Source organism: Piliocolobus tephrosceles, chromosome 19 (assembly GCF_002776525.5).
Source record: "Piliocolobus tephrosceles isolate RC106 chromosome 19, ASM277652v3, whole genome shotgun sequence".
In the NCBI taxonomy this organism is placed as follows: domain Eukaryota; kingdom Metazoa; phylum Chordata; class Mammalia; order Primates; family Cercopithecidae; genus Piliocolobus; species Piliocolobus tephrosceles.
This window is the reverse complement of record NC_045452.1, coordinates 55,890,697-55,905,031: the sequence shown is the minus strand read 5'-3', so window position 1 is coordinate 55,905,031 and position 14,335 is coordinate 55,890,697.

Sequence of the window (14,335 nt, the reverse complement as noted above, 5' to 3'; positions counted from 1 at the left end):
GAGAAGAATGCGAAGGAATTGTCTTGCATCTTGAATACCAGTTTAGCCACAAGAAGATAGGGCATCAGACAGAGTCGTGAGAGCCCCATTCCAAACCCTAGCTCCCACATTGACAGTTCTAGACATATTCTGGGCCAGAAGGGGTCCCTCTCTCTGCCTTGAAAAAAAGAAAACCAGTCCTGGCAGCATTCATCACCTGCTAAATGAGGGGGCTTTGGGCCCTGAATAACCAACAGCAATACCCAGATCATACACAGAACACCTTGGGTAAGCCTCTGAGACTTATTGGCTTCAGGTGAGACTCAGCATATTACCAGCTGTGGTGGCTATGGGGAAAAACACCTTCTGCTTGAGAAAAACAGAGGGAAAAGTAAAGGTGGTTTTGTCTTGAGCTTTAGGTACCAGCATGGCCACAAGGGGGTAGAGCACCAAGTGGGCTGTGGTGTCCTCAGTTCTCGGGCTTGGCTCTTGGACAGCCATTGTCCTAAAGGATGAGTCCCAGGCCAGGCAGCATTCACCACAAGTTGACTTAAGAGACCTTGGGCCTTAAGAGAACATCAGTGGTAGCCTGGCAGTACTCCTTGTGGCCTGGGATTGTAATGGCTACAGGGTGAGGCTCCTCTGGTTTTAGAAAGGGAAGGGAAGAGTGGCAAGAACTGCAACTTGTGATTGGAGGGCCAGCTCCATAGAAGACCAAGTAGACTTCTAAGGTTTTTGACTCTATTCCTTGACTCCCAGATGGCAATTCTGGAACCACGCAGGGACAGGAGGACCTTACCACACTGAAGGGAAGGACACTTGCCTCTCTGGCTTTGCTACCCACTGACTGTAGAGCCCCAGCACCTTGAGTGAACACAGGCACTAGCCAGGGAGTGGTTACAGCAGGCCTTGAAAAAGAACCAGTGCTTTGCTGGCTTCAGGTCTGACCCAGCTCATTTATAATGGTGGTGGCCACAGGGGTGCTTGTGTCACTCCACCTGCAGCTTTAGGTGGCTTAGAATAGAGAGACTCAGTTTGTTTTGAAGAATGTAAAGAAAGAGAAAAAGAGTCTCTGCCTAGTAATCCAGAAAATTCTCCTAGATCTTATCCAAGATCATCAAGGTGGTACTCCTAAGTGTCTGCCAGAACTACAATGTTACTGGGCTTGGGGTGGCCCCTAAGTCAGAAACAGCTTAGATCATAACACCCAAGTCCTTTCAAATATCTGGAAAGCCTTCCCAAGAAGGACTGCTACAAATAAGTACAGACAGTGAAGACTACATTAAATACCTAATCCTTCAATGCCCAGAAACCAACAAATATCTATTATCAACAACACTATCCAGGAAAATATGATCTCACTGAATGAACTAAATGAGGCACTAGGGACCAATCCTGGAGAAAGAGAGATATGTGACCTTTCAGACAGAGAATTCAAAATAGCTGTGTTGAGGAAACTCAAAGAAATTCAAGATAGCATAGAGAAGGAATTCAGAATCCTATCAGATAAATTTAAGAAAGATACAGAGATAATTAAAAAGAATCAAGCAAAAATTCTGGAGCTGAAAAAGGCAATTGACATACTGAAGAATGCATCAGAGTTATTTAATAGCAGAATGGATCAAGCAGAAGCAAGAGTTAGTTTGAAGACAAGCTAGTTGAAAATAGAAGAGACAAAAAAAAAAAAGAATAAAAAGCAATAAAGCATGACTCCAGGATCTGGAAAGTAGCCTCAACTGGGTAAAATTAAGAGATATTTGCCTTATATGGGAGGTAGAAAAGGAGATGGGGTAGAAAATTTATTTAAAAGAAAAATAACAGAGAAGTCACCAAACCCAGAGAAACATATCAATATCCAAGTACAAGAAGGTTATAGAACAGCAAGCAGTTTTAACCCAGAAAAGACTACCTCAAGGCATGTAATAATCAAACTCCCAAAAGGTCAAGAATAAAGAAAAGATCTTAGTGGCAGCAAGAGAAAATAAACAAATAATATCTGCTCCAGTATGTCTGGCAGCAGACTTTTCAGGGGAAACCTTACAGGCCCAAAGAGAGTAGCATGACATATTTAAAGTGTCTAAGGAAAAAAACAAACAAACAAAAAAAAACCTTTCACGCTAGAATAGTATATCCAGAAAAAAAAAAAATCATTCAAACATGAAGGAGAAATAAACTTTCTTAGACAAACAAAAGCTGAGGGAATTCATCAATACCAGACCTGTCCTACAAGAAATGCTAAAGGGAGTACTTCAGTCAGAAAGAAAATGACATTAATGAGCAATACATAATTACCTGAAGGTACAAAACTCACTGGTAATAGTAAGTACACAGAAAAACCCAGAAAATCAGTACTAAGATGGAAGTTTATAGCTATATCTGCCAACATCAGAAAAGAGAAAAAAACTTCAAATGAGAAATCTAACAATGCATCTTAACCACTAAAGCAAGGAAAAGTCACACCAAAAATTAGTAGAAGAAAAGAAATGATAAAGAGCAGAGCAGAATTCAGTAAAATTGAAATTAAAAAAATACAAAAGATCAATAAAACAAAAGCTGTTTTTTGAAAATTTAAACAAAATTGACACACCATTAGCCAAATTAAGAATAAAAATAAATAAATACAAATAAATACAATCAGAAATGAAAAAGGAACCATTACAACTGATACAGAAGAAATTCAAGGCTTCTGTAATAGCTACTATGAGAAACTATATAACAATAAATGGGAGATCTAGAACAGATGAACAGGTTCTTAGATACATACCACCTACCAAGATTGAACCAGGAAGAAATCCAAAATCTAAACAGACCAATAACCAGTAGAGAAATTAAAGCTGAAGAAAAGCCTGGGATCTAATATCTTCACTGCTGAATTCTACTAAACATTTAAAGAACTAATACCAACTCTGTTCATACTATTCCAAAAAATCGAGTAGAAAAGAATACCTCCAAACTCATTCTGTAAGGCCAGTATTACCATGATACCAAAATAAGACAAAGACACATCAAAAAGAAAACTACAGAAAAGTAGCTCTGGTAAATATTGATGCAAAAATCCTCAACCAAATACTAGCAAACATAATTCAACAATACATTAGAAAAATCATTTATCATGACCAAGTGAGATTTATCCCTGAGATGAAAGGATTGTTCAACACATGCAAATCAACTAATGTGATATATCATATCAATAGAATGAAGAATAAAATCCATATGATCATTTCAGCTGATGGTACAAAAATGTTTGATAAAGTTCAACATCCCTTCAAGATATAAACCCTCAAAAAACTGGAGATAGAAGGAAGATACCTCAACATAATATTAATAAAAACCATGTATGACAAACCCACAGCCCACGGTTAATATTATACTGAATAGGAAAAAAAAAAAAAACCTTTTCTCTAAGACCTGGAGCATGACACAGATAACCACTGTCACCACTGTCATTCAACATAATACTGGAAGTCCAGGCTAGAGCTATCAGACAAGAGAACAATATAAGGACATCCAAATTCAAAAGGAAGAAGTCAAATTATCATTGTTTAAAGATGACATTATCTTATATTTTGAAACACCTAAAGATTCCACAAGAAAACTATTGGAACTGATAAATTCAGTAAAGTTGTAGGATACAAAATCAACATACAAGAATCAGGAGGATTTTTATATACCAACAGCGAACAATCTGAAAAAGATAAAAGTAATCCCATTTACAATAGGCAAATATAAAATTAAATACCTAGGAATTAACAAAAGAAGTGGAAGACGTCTATAATGTAAGCTATCAAACATTGATGAAAGAAATTGAAGAGGACACCAAGAAATGGAGAAATATTTCATGATCATGATTTGGAAGAGTCAACATTGTAAAAATGCCCATACGACCAAAAACAATGTACAATCCCTCTCAAATACCAACAACATTCTTCACAGAAATGGAAAAAAATCCTAAAGTGTATATGAAGCCACAAAAGACTCAGAATAACCAAAGCAATCCTAAGCAAAAATAACAAAATTGGAGGGATCACATTACCTGGCATCAAATTATACGACAGAGCTATAGTAATTAAAATAGCATTGTATTGGCATTAAAACAGATACATAAACCAATGGAACAGAATAGAGAACCAGGAAACACACCTACGGTGAACTCATTTTTGAAAAAGGTGGCCAGAACATATACTGGGGAAAAGAGAGTCTCTTAAATAAATGATACTGGGAAAACAAGATATCCATATGCAGAAGAATGAAACTAGAACCCTATCTATCACCATTTATAAAAATCAAATCAAAATGGGTAAAGACATATCTAAGACCTTAAACTATGAAACTATACAAGAAAACATTGGGAAAATTCTCCAGGACATTGGTCTGGGCAAAGATCTCTTAATACCCTACAAGCAGAGGCAATCAAAGTACAAAAGGATACATGGGATCACATCAAGTTTAAAAGCTTCTGCACAGTAAAGGATACAATCAACAAAGTAAAAAGACAACCCACAGAATGGGAGAAAATGTTTTTGAGCTACGCATCTGATGAGGGATTTATAAACAGAATATATAAGGAGCTCAAACAACTCTATGGGAGAAAATCTACTAATCTGATCAAAAAATGAGCAAATTATTTGAATAGACATTTCTCAAAGGAAGACATACAAATGGTAAACAGGTATATGAAAAGGTGTTCAAAGTCATCGATCATCAGAGAAATGCAGATCTAAACTACAACGAGATATAATCTCACCCTAGCTAAAATGACTTATATTAAAAAATAAGGTAATAATAAATGCTAGCGAGGATGTGGAGAAAAGGGTACCCTTGGACACTGTTGGTGGGGATGTAAATTAGTACCAACCACTATGGAGAATAGTTTGGAGGTTCTTCACAAAACTAAAAATTGAGCAACCATATGATCCAGCAATACGGAAATTGGTATGTGAAAGAGATATCTGCATTCTTATGTTTGTTCCAGCACTGTTTACAATAGCTAAAATTTGGAACCAATCTAAGTGTCTATCAAAAGATAAATGGATAAAGAAAATGTGATAACTATACACAATGAAGTACAATTCAGTCATTAAAAAGAATGAGATTCAGTCATTTCCAACAACGTGGATGGTACTAGAGATCATTATGTTGAGTGAAATAATCCAGATACAGAAAGACAAATAACACATGTTCTCATTTATGTGTGAGATCTAAAAATCAAAACAATTGAACTCATGGATATAGAGAGTAGAAGGGTAATTTCCAGGGGCTGGCAATGCTTTTAGGGCTGGGTATGTGGGGATGAGATGGTTAATTGCTACAAAATGAAATCCTTAGAAAGAATGAATAAGACCTATTCTTTGGTAGCACAAGGTGACTATAGTCAATAATAACTTTATTGTACATTTAAAAATAACTTAAAGAGTGTAATTAGATTATTTGCAACTCAAAGGATTAATGCTTGAGATGGATACCCCATTTTCCATGATGTGCTTATTTCATGTTGCATGCCTGCATCAAAACATCTCATGTACCCCATAAAATGTACACATTGTAGCCAAAATTTGTTAAAAAATAAATAATAGAAACTAGGAGTAATGTTCTCTCAACATGCAATAATTTAAGTCTTCTAAATTTACAACTGTGTCTGCGATACCAAATGTCTCATCATTTTCATTGAACTAATGCAAAACTCACAAAATCGTATTATGCAAAATAATACAAATTTAGCATGAGGTTATAAGTTTGTATCTTTAGCGTTATTATTTTACATTTTAAATGAGGCCATTTAATGCTATTGTTTAAAAATGAGAGCAAAAGTATGGTTCTAGTTGAGAAAATCAAATTGGATACCATAAAGATGCATTTGTTGAGAAGCTGTATCTTTCTGTATTCAGTGCCTTGGACAGTACTCACCACAGAATTATTACTGTATGGGTTCTTTTTAAGAAAAATTGGAAAGAGTAAGATGAATTAGGTAGCTATCAGAAATAATTTGATAAATGACAGGATAACAACTACTTAGTAAAATATTTGGCAATACTCTTTCCAGTTCCGCAATCTAAAGTCATCTTTCATTTGTCATATTGTAGTATTTGGAAAATATCATGTCAGCATATGATATTTGGTACATTATATGATATTTGATATATGAAAATCAGCTGAAATATATATGACAAAAATGTAAACCTTCTGTTTCAAGTAATATAGAAGATACAGGATGACAGACAGTATCAAGGTTGGAGAAAGAAAAGAATAACATATTCAATTTTTGATAAAATAAAACAAACTTTTATTACATTTAACAAAGAATAGCAAAAGAGTAAGAATGCTTTGGGAACCACAAACAAAAATAAAGCAGAAATCATGGGTTGGAAACAAACAACCCACCTATTCTCACACTGAGGACTTCTGACAGCTCCTGTGAAACTGAAGATTCTGAAACGACAGATGCACTAAACAGATGAGACAGGAAGGAAATTCGCTGGCTGATAGAAAGTTTGGAATGTAATCTTACGAGAATCCCACATACAGCATTGACTCCAGATGATCACAGTCATAATTGGGGGATAATTTAAATAAGCCTAACTATACAGTAAAGAATAGCAAAGAAAATTACCTGAATGCAACACTAGGTAGAGGATCTCACATATACACGGAAATGAGCATATGTTTGTAATCACTTTGTAGAAACCAGCACATAAATGGTTACCATGAATAAATTCATGGCAATAAATATAAAAACTGATATGAAATTAATATGCTCCAAAGAACAAATGCAACTTATAAAAATTGTCTCAGGAAGAAACAGAGTAATTGCATTGCCCCAACACTGTTAATGCAACCTAATTAGAAATTTTTAGAAAAAAACCTTTACAGAAAGTAATTCTGGTGCAGAATGCTTTGCAAGTGAGTTCTACAGAGTATTAAAGAAACGTAATTCTAAAAAAGAAGCTTGGAAAAGAGAAAAACGTCAACCCTCAGTCTCATTTTATATGACATGCATAACTCTGATACCCAAATAATTGAAATAGATTAAAATAAAGAAAAATACACATTAATTTCACTGGAAATAGAATTATAAGTATCATGAGTTAATTGTTGAGCAATGCATAAAAATATTGTGAAAAACTATATAACATTAATAAACTGAATGGTTAATATTAGAAAATATAGCATGTATGGCAAAGAAATTATTATTCCCTTAAGTCTAGAAAATGCGATAGGTCAAAGTTATTATTACCACTTAAAACTCTTATTAATTCCAAATAGTAGGCAACCTTTTCTCTTATAAGAAGCATAAACAAAACACTAACCACCATGATAAATGATGAATTGTTAAAAGGATACTCTTTAGTATCAGGAAAACTTTAAGGACTTAAAGGTAGTACTACTTTTATTTAAAAATCATAAACATTGAAAGTTCCTATAATTATATGAGGGTAAAATCATAAAGATACATATTTATTTAAAAAAACAAATATACAGAAGATTTAATAGAATATACAGGTGAATTTTTTAAATTTATAAAGTCATTTACAAAGTTTGATATTTAAAAAATCCACATTAAATTAAAATTCACTTTTATAAAACAGTAATGATCAGTAAGAAAATGCAGTTTTAAATTAAAAGCTTTTCAGTTTTTAACAAATATAAGTTAATAGGAAAAAGCTAATACAAATTGTGCAGTTATTATTAAAGAATATTTACAAAATGTTGGAACACATTGAAAAATATCTAGAGACATATGCTAGCTTGTGGATATGAATATTCAACATTGTGGATATGAAATTACAATTCCAAATCAATCTACAAATGTTTTAATGGCATTCAAATAAGGTATTACTAGAAAAACTGATTGTACTATCTATATAAAGCAATACTCTTTTATCAGAACAGTGGATATTTTTGTCCAGTTTCATATTTGTTTTGGGTGCTGATCTGTGCATTATTGAATATTTGGATATTTGGCAGTATCCCTTGTCCCTCCCCACCAGTCAACCTTCATGGCAACAAATCATGTCTCTAGACATTGCCAAATGTCCCACTGTCAGCAAAATGACCCCAACTGAGAATCACTGATACAGAGAATGAAAGAATGGAAATAGCAGAGACTTGAAGAAAAATAGTGGGAGGCCTTGCTCTGTTCGATTACAGGTTATAATGCTAAGTTTTGGTGATTAAAACTTTAGGTATTATCTCTACAGTAATAGGAGGAATTCTTCATTACTCACGAAGTAAGTAGTTATTCATACGAGAAACAATGAAGTTTCATTCCTTACAATATGAAAAATCAATAACACTTGTATAGAGAAATAGATGTAAAAGGAAAATCTATGAAACTTTTAAAAAGCAACATAAAATAATCTAAATTTAGGTAGGAAATAATTTCTTATATAAAACAAAGAATTACAAGCTATGTATAGATAATCAATAATGTTGACTTATTCAATACAGAATGACATTTATTTTAAAATGCATAATTGGAGTAGAAATATAGGCCACACTTTGTGAGAGTAGTATCTGTAATGAATCAAATCTTTTTATTCATAAAATATAAACAACCTGTATGAATCACTACGAAACAACTCACTTTATGGAAAGATGGTTGAAAACATCAATAGTATTTCACAGAAGAAAGTTAAATAAACCATAGCCTATGAAAAAACAAAACAACAAAACTAAACGAAACAAAAAGAATAACCCATTGAATATTGGAGAAAAAAACAAAACCAAAAAATGATTAGCCCATTGAATATCAGAGAAAAAAACTTGAAATCTATAGTAAAATTTATTTTGCATTCAGCAAATTTATAATAATTGAAATATATTAATATCAAGCATGTAAGTGTTAGAACAACTAGAAGTTTTCATCTAACCAATAGTGGGAGTGTAATTCCTACATTCCGTTGTGTTTTATTATTTTTGTTAATTCCAGTGAAGATGAATATGCACATTAGCAGTTATTCATTGCTATCGTCAAGAAAACCACCTTCTGGGATTCAAGGAAATATTGCTTAGTGTGAGCAATGAATACATATATATATATATATATATATTAAACATAATGTTCAACCAAACATATATATATATAGGTTTAGTGTGATTAATCTAAATAGATTAATTTTATTCTATTTTATTTTCAATGTATTTTACAATAAAAATGCTTTTAAAATTAAAAAAAGTATTGCCAATGTAATTGCTGTAGTACACCATCGCTACTAAAAATAAACCATCATTCTCAGCAAACTATCGCAAGAACAGAAAACCGAATACCACATGTTCTCGCTCATAGGTGGGAACTGAACAATGAGATCACTTGGACACAGGAAGGGGAACATCACACACTGGGGCCTGTTGCTGGGAGGGGGTAGGGGGAGGGTTAGCATTAGGAGATATACCTAATGTAAATGACGAGTTAATGGGTGCAGCACACCAACACGGCACATGTATGCATATGTAACAAACCTGCACATGTATCCTAGAACTTAAAGTATAATAAAAAATAAATAAATAAATAAATAAATAAAAGATAAAAAAGCTCTTCTCATCCTAGAATCTTTTTAAATGCTACACAGCATCGATGTGTTATTCTTGGCCTGAGATACACACTTCTCTACATAAATATGGTTTTCTTAACATAATGCTCAGCCAGGCTATCTGCTATCATCTGTATATCCATCTTTTGGTTGTTTCACTTAATGTTATTTCATGTTTTTAAAAAAGGTTCTACTTGTTTGTTTCAGTTATTTTAAGATAGTGGACTGTAAGACATCCTATTCCAAAATGAGTTACAAATTCAATGTTAATATCCAACTAATACCAAGTTCTACTGACAGTTCACTGAGTTTAATTCACTATGTATACATAGTCAGTTACTAGTTCTGCCATCACATTTTGTAAAAACAGTTCTGAGAAGTCTTCACATTTGTAGCAATTTAATAGAGTGATGTGGAATGTAAATGAACTAGAAAATAATGCATTAGAAGCTCCACATATCTAAATTAGGATAGATACAGTAATTTTCTCATTTTTGGTAACTGCCAGCATTTTTAGCTAGGTAATTACCTGTATGATTATGTTTTTACATAAACCAGAATGCTACCAAACTTAAAATGAAGACAAAATACATTAAGTAAACCTAAGCATAAATACACATATAACCAATATTCTTATGAATATTAATTTTCAGTGGATTTTGACATTAAACACATTTCAAGTGTTAAAACACATATTTCCCAGTACACTATGACTTTTACAATTTTATAAAATCAAATTTATTGTCTTTCCTTTGAATATTCTTGAATTCTTTTGATTCTTAAAATGTCCTCTGTCTGGGTGTGGTGGCTAATGTATATAATCCTAGCATTTCGGGAGGCTAAGGCAGGAGGATCATATGAGGCCAGCAGTTCGAGGCCAGCCTGAGCAGCATAGTGAAACCCTAACTCTAAAAAATTTAAAAAAACAGATTAGCTAGGCATAATGGCATTTGTTTGTAGTCCTAGCTACTTGAGAGGCTGAGATGGGAGGATTGCTTAAGCCTAGCAGTTTGTTGTTACAATGAGCTATGATAGTGTGCTACACAGCAGCCTGGATGACAGAGAGCAATACTGTCTCTAAGAAATAAACAAATAAATAGAAGATAAAAATGCTCTTCTTATCCTAGAATCTTTTTAAATGTTCCACAGCATCGATATGTTATTCCCGGTTTTTGGTATACACTTCTTTACATTAGTATTTTTTTTAAACATAATGTTCAACCAAACTATCTGCTTTCTTTTATTTATCCACCTTTGGTTATTTCACTTAAATATAATTTTATGATTTTATAATATTTTATCCATTTTAATCTTTTATAAGGCCATAATATTTTAATTGATCACTTATTAAAAATATAGGTGTCAGACACTGTTCTAGGCATTGAAGAAGAAACAACTTCTTGATCCCAATAATTGTGTGTTCTAGGAGAAAACAAAAATTTAATGAAGAGAAAATACCAGAAGTTATACATGTAGTTACTTTACATTAGGTAGTAAATGATACCCTGATTTAGAAGGTCATGTAGTATCTTTGAGAGCATTAAAAGCGCACTTTAGCCAATCATGAAAATGGTTTAGCGAGTCATGACCAACATTTTAAAATGTAGAATAAAATAGTGGACTATGGTAAAGAATAGCATAGTATGACATAACATAAGATTCAAGGGAAAAATCAGGTATCCATGGAGTAAATTTCCTCAGAATTTGTTTTTTACAGTAAGTATATATGAAACTGCATATGTCTATCTATGTGTATTTGTTTTTTTGTATACTAGATCACAATATAAAATGCTTTTCTTATCAGTCCAATGGAAAATAATCAAAAACACTGAGTTACTGTAAATACCCTTTTATATAAATAGGGTTGAGATATAACAGTTATTTAGTGATTTGTATATATTATGTTCTCTTCTAGGTGTTCCTCATTTAATCCTCACAACAATAATATTATATTGTCTTAATATCATTTTCTTTTTACAGAGGAGGAAATTGAGGCAATGGACAGCTGAAGCACTTTCTTAAGTGAAGTTTCAAGGTGAGATGATAATTTGAATATACACTCATTATTGTATACACATTTAAAGCAGGGTTTGAAGAGTTGTTTTTCACTATTGAGTGAGAAAAGCGTTCTTCTGTTTTGGAAACTGTTTGGTTCTTTTTGCCTCAGTTCTTTATTCTCATGAAAATGCAATAATGTTTGAGGATAGAAGTACAAGCACCTCTGCTATTTCTTTGTACATTTACTTGAATCTATTTAAGACCTCAGATGTATTTTGATAAAATAATATCTAAAAAGATGGAAATTCATGTGCCAATCAACAGTCCCCAAAAGTGTCTTGAAGATGGAGGTACTCTTGCTCATGTACCCACTTTCTTTGACTAATCTAGAGATTTGAACCTCTCTGTGCTATTCTTTGCACAGCTCTTTGTGGTAACATTTAAGTTCTCATTTCCACCCTTGTTCACAGAGAAGTTACTCAGATTTCCAAGTATGCAAAATTCCAGTGAACTTCTGTGAATTCCTTCTAACTTCTTTTTGCCATATTATTTGATTACCTACAGAATGTCAGGTTTTTTTCATCTGTTTTGTGATAGTTTGTTTTTGTTCAGTTTTTCCCTGATAGAGAGAAAATAAAACAAATGACTAGAGAGGCAAGATGTTGGTTCATACTTGCAGTTGCCACACAGGCAGGTCATGTCTACTGTGACTACTGTTTGTTTCTGGTCAGAAAATACCCCACATAACAGAGTGTGACATATAGAGAATTAAGGTGATTAAAACTATTTCCCTATTTCTCTGGGACCATCTGACCTTTCCAACCTCAAAAGATAGATTGTCCTTTGTAGTTACGTGTTTCCCATCCTAGGTAATTTTCAAGCTGACACTTTTGTTTGGTTCAGCTACCAGCATTAAAAATGAAATGAACTGGGCTGTGCACCCTATTAACCCAAAGACAGTGTATGCCAATGGAAGAGTATGTGCAAAAGAACAGCAAGTCTACTGGATAGCTAGGGATTTTTTGAAAGTAGTATTTTCTGGGAAGGGAGCAGATATTGTTGCTGGGTATAGGATATTTAGGATTTTGAGATCTAAATGAAGTTCTTTAAACTTTGTCGGAATATTATACCCCTGCAGAGTGCTCGGATGTCATCAGATATAATAAAAGAAGAGCAAAGCTCAAGTACACGTGTTTAGCCCCTGTAAATCCTTCCACTACCTTAAGAGGTCAGCCCATGAGGCTGGGTGCCCAGTGTTGAAAGTTTAAGTTCTGTGGCATTTAACTGAATAGAAGGACCATGAACAGTTTCTGATAATTAATTAGGGTTGGGGCATAGAGCTGGGATTATCTGATAATCATTGGCTCAAATGATAAACTTATTATATATATATAAATTTTGGCTTATCATACAAGCTAAACTTACATGCTAAACTTTGGCTTTGGAAGATGGTAGGAATAGGGTGGCTTGCATGGGTTCAGGTAGACAGCGCTGCAGCACGTGATGTCAGCTGATTCTGCAGGTATCTGGGCTTATCTGGGAATAAACAACCAAAATGGCTCCCTCACATGGTGGGCAATTGCTGCTGCTCTTTGCTGGGATTTCATCTGCGACAGTTTATTTGAATGATACAGGTGGCCTTTCCCTGCAGCTTGGGCTTCTTAAAACATAGTGACTGCCATCGAAGAGAAAAAAAGTAGACGGTGCCAAGCTTTTCAAAGCTTGGCAGAGTACCAACATGTCACTTTTTCTGTCTTCTAATAAACTTGAACCCCTAAAAGGGAGTGGAATATACATACAAGGAGAGAATGAATCGAATGCACTACCTATGGAGTCTTCTAACCACAAAAGCCTTTTATGTTAACCACATATTTATCATATCCAGCACCCTTTATTCCTTCAGTTAAAGACTCTATTGATCTGCCTGCATACTCACTGACCTTTCCTTTGGCTGTGTGCCATCTGTTACTAAGCCTATAGAGTGAAATTTTTATTTCAGATATTATTCTTTTCAATTCTGGCATTTTCAGTCGGTTTTCTTTTATAGTTTGTATTTGAGGACATTTTCCATGTATTTATTATGATGTCTTTTTTCTAAGCCCTTGAAACTTCAGTGATGGGTCTGTTAAATTTCCATCTGCTAATTTCAATTTCTGATATTTCTGTTTTTATATTGTTTCATATTACTGCTTCATCAATTGCTACAGTCTTGGTGACTTAAAACAACACAAATTTATCGTACAGATCCGTAGGTAGGGAGTCTGACACCATAGGGCTCACTAGGCTAAAATGAAGGTGACTGCAGGACTGTGGGCTAGGGGGCTAGGGTTTTTCTAGTTTTTCTAAATTCAGCCTCTAGAAACTAGTTTTTCTTGTTTCTAGAGGCTGAATTTACTAAATTCTTGTTTTAATATGATACAAGATATTCTTAACCCACACCATATTTTAATCAGGACTTCTATTTTTAGGGTGTCAATAGGAGGTTTTGATTAACACCAACATGCACTCTTTAACGTCTGCTTTTGAGAACTTATTTCTGTTCATTTTGCCCATTATATTTTATGTCCACTTACAAAATCACCAGGTGCTCTGCAGATCACTAAAAGTATGCCTCAAACTTACTCCAATAATTGGTGTCCTCAGAGAATCTTTTTCGATGTTTGAAAATATGTCCTCGCTCTGACATTTTTCCAAACCCTATCTATGTATTTCTCCATCTGTATTTCTGTCCATCTCATCTATCTCTATCACTCCAGCTCTTACACTGAAATACCTATTTCATAGGAAAGTTCTATACTGCTAATATGTAAAAATGGGTTTATAAGTCAGAT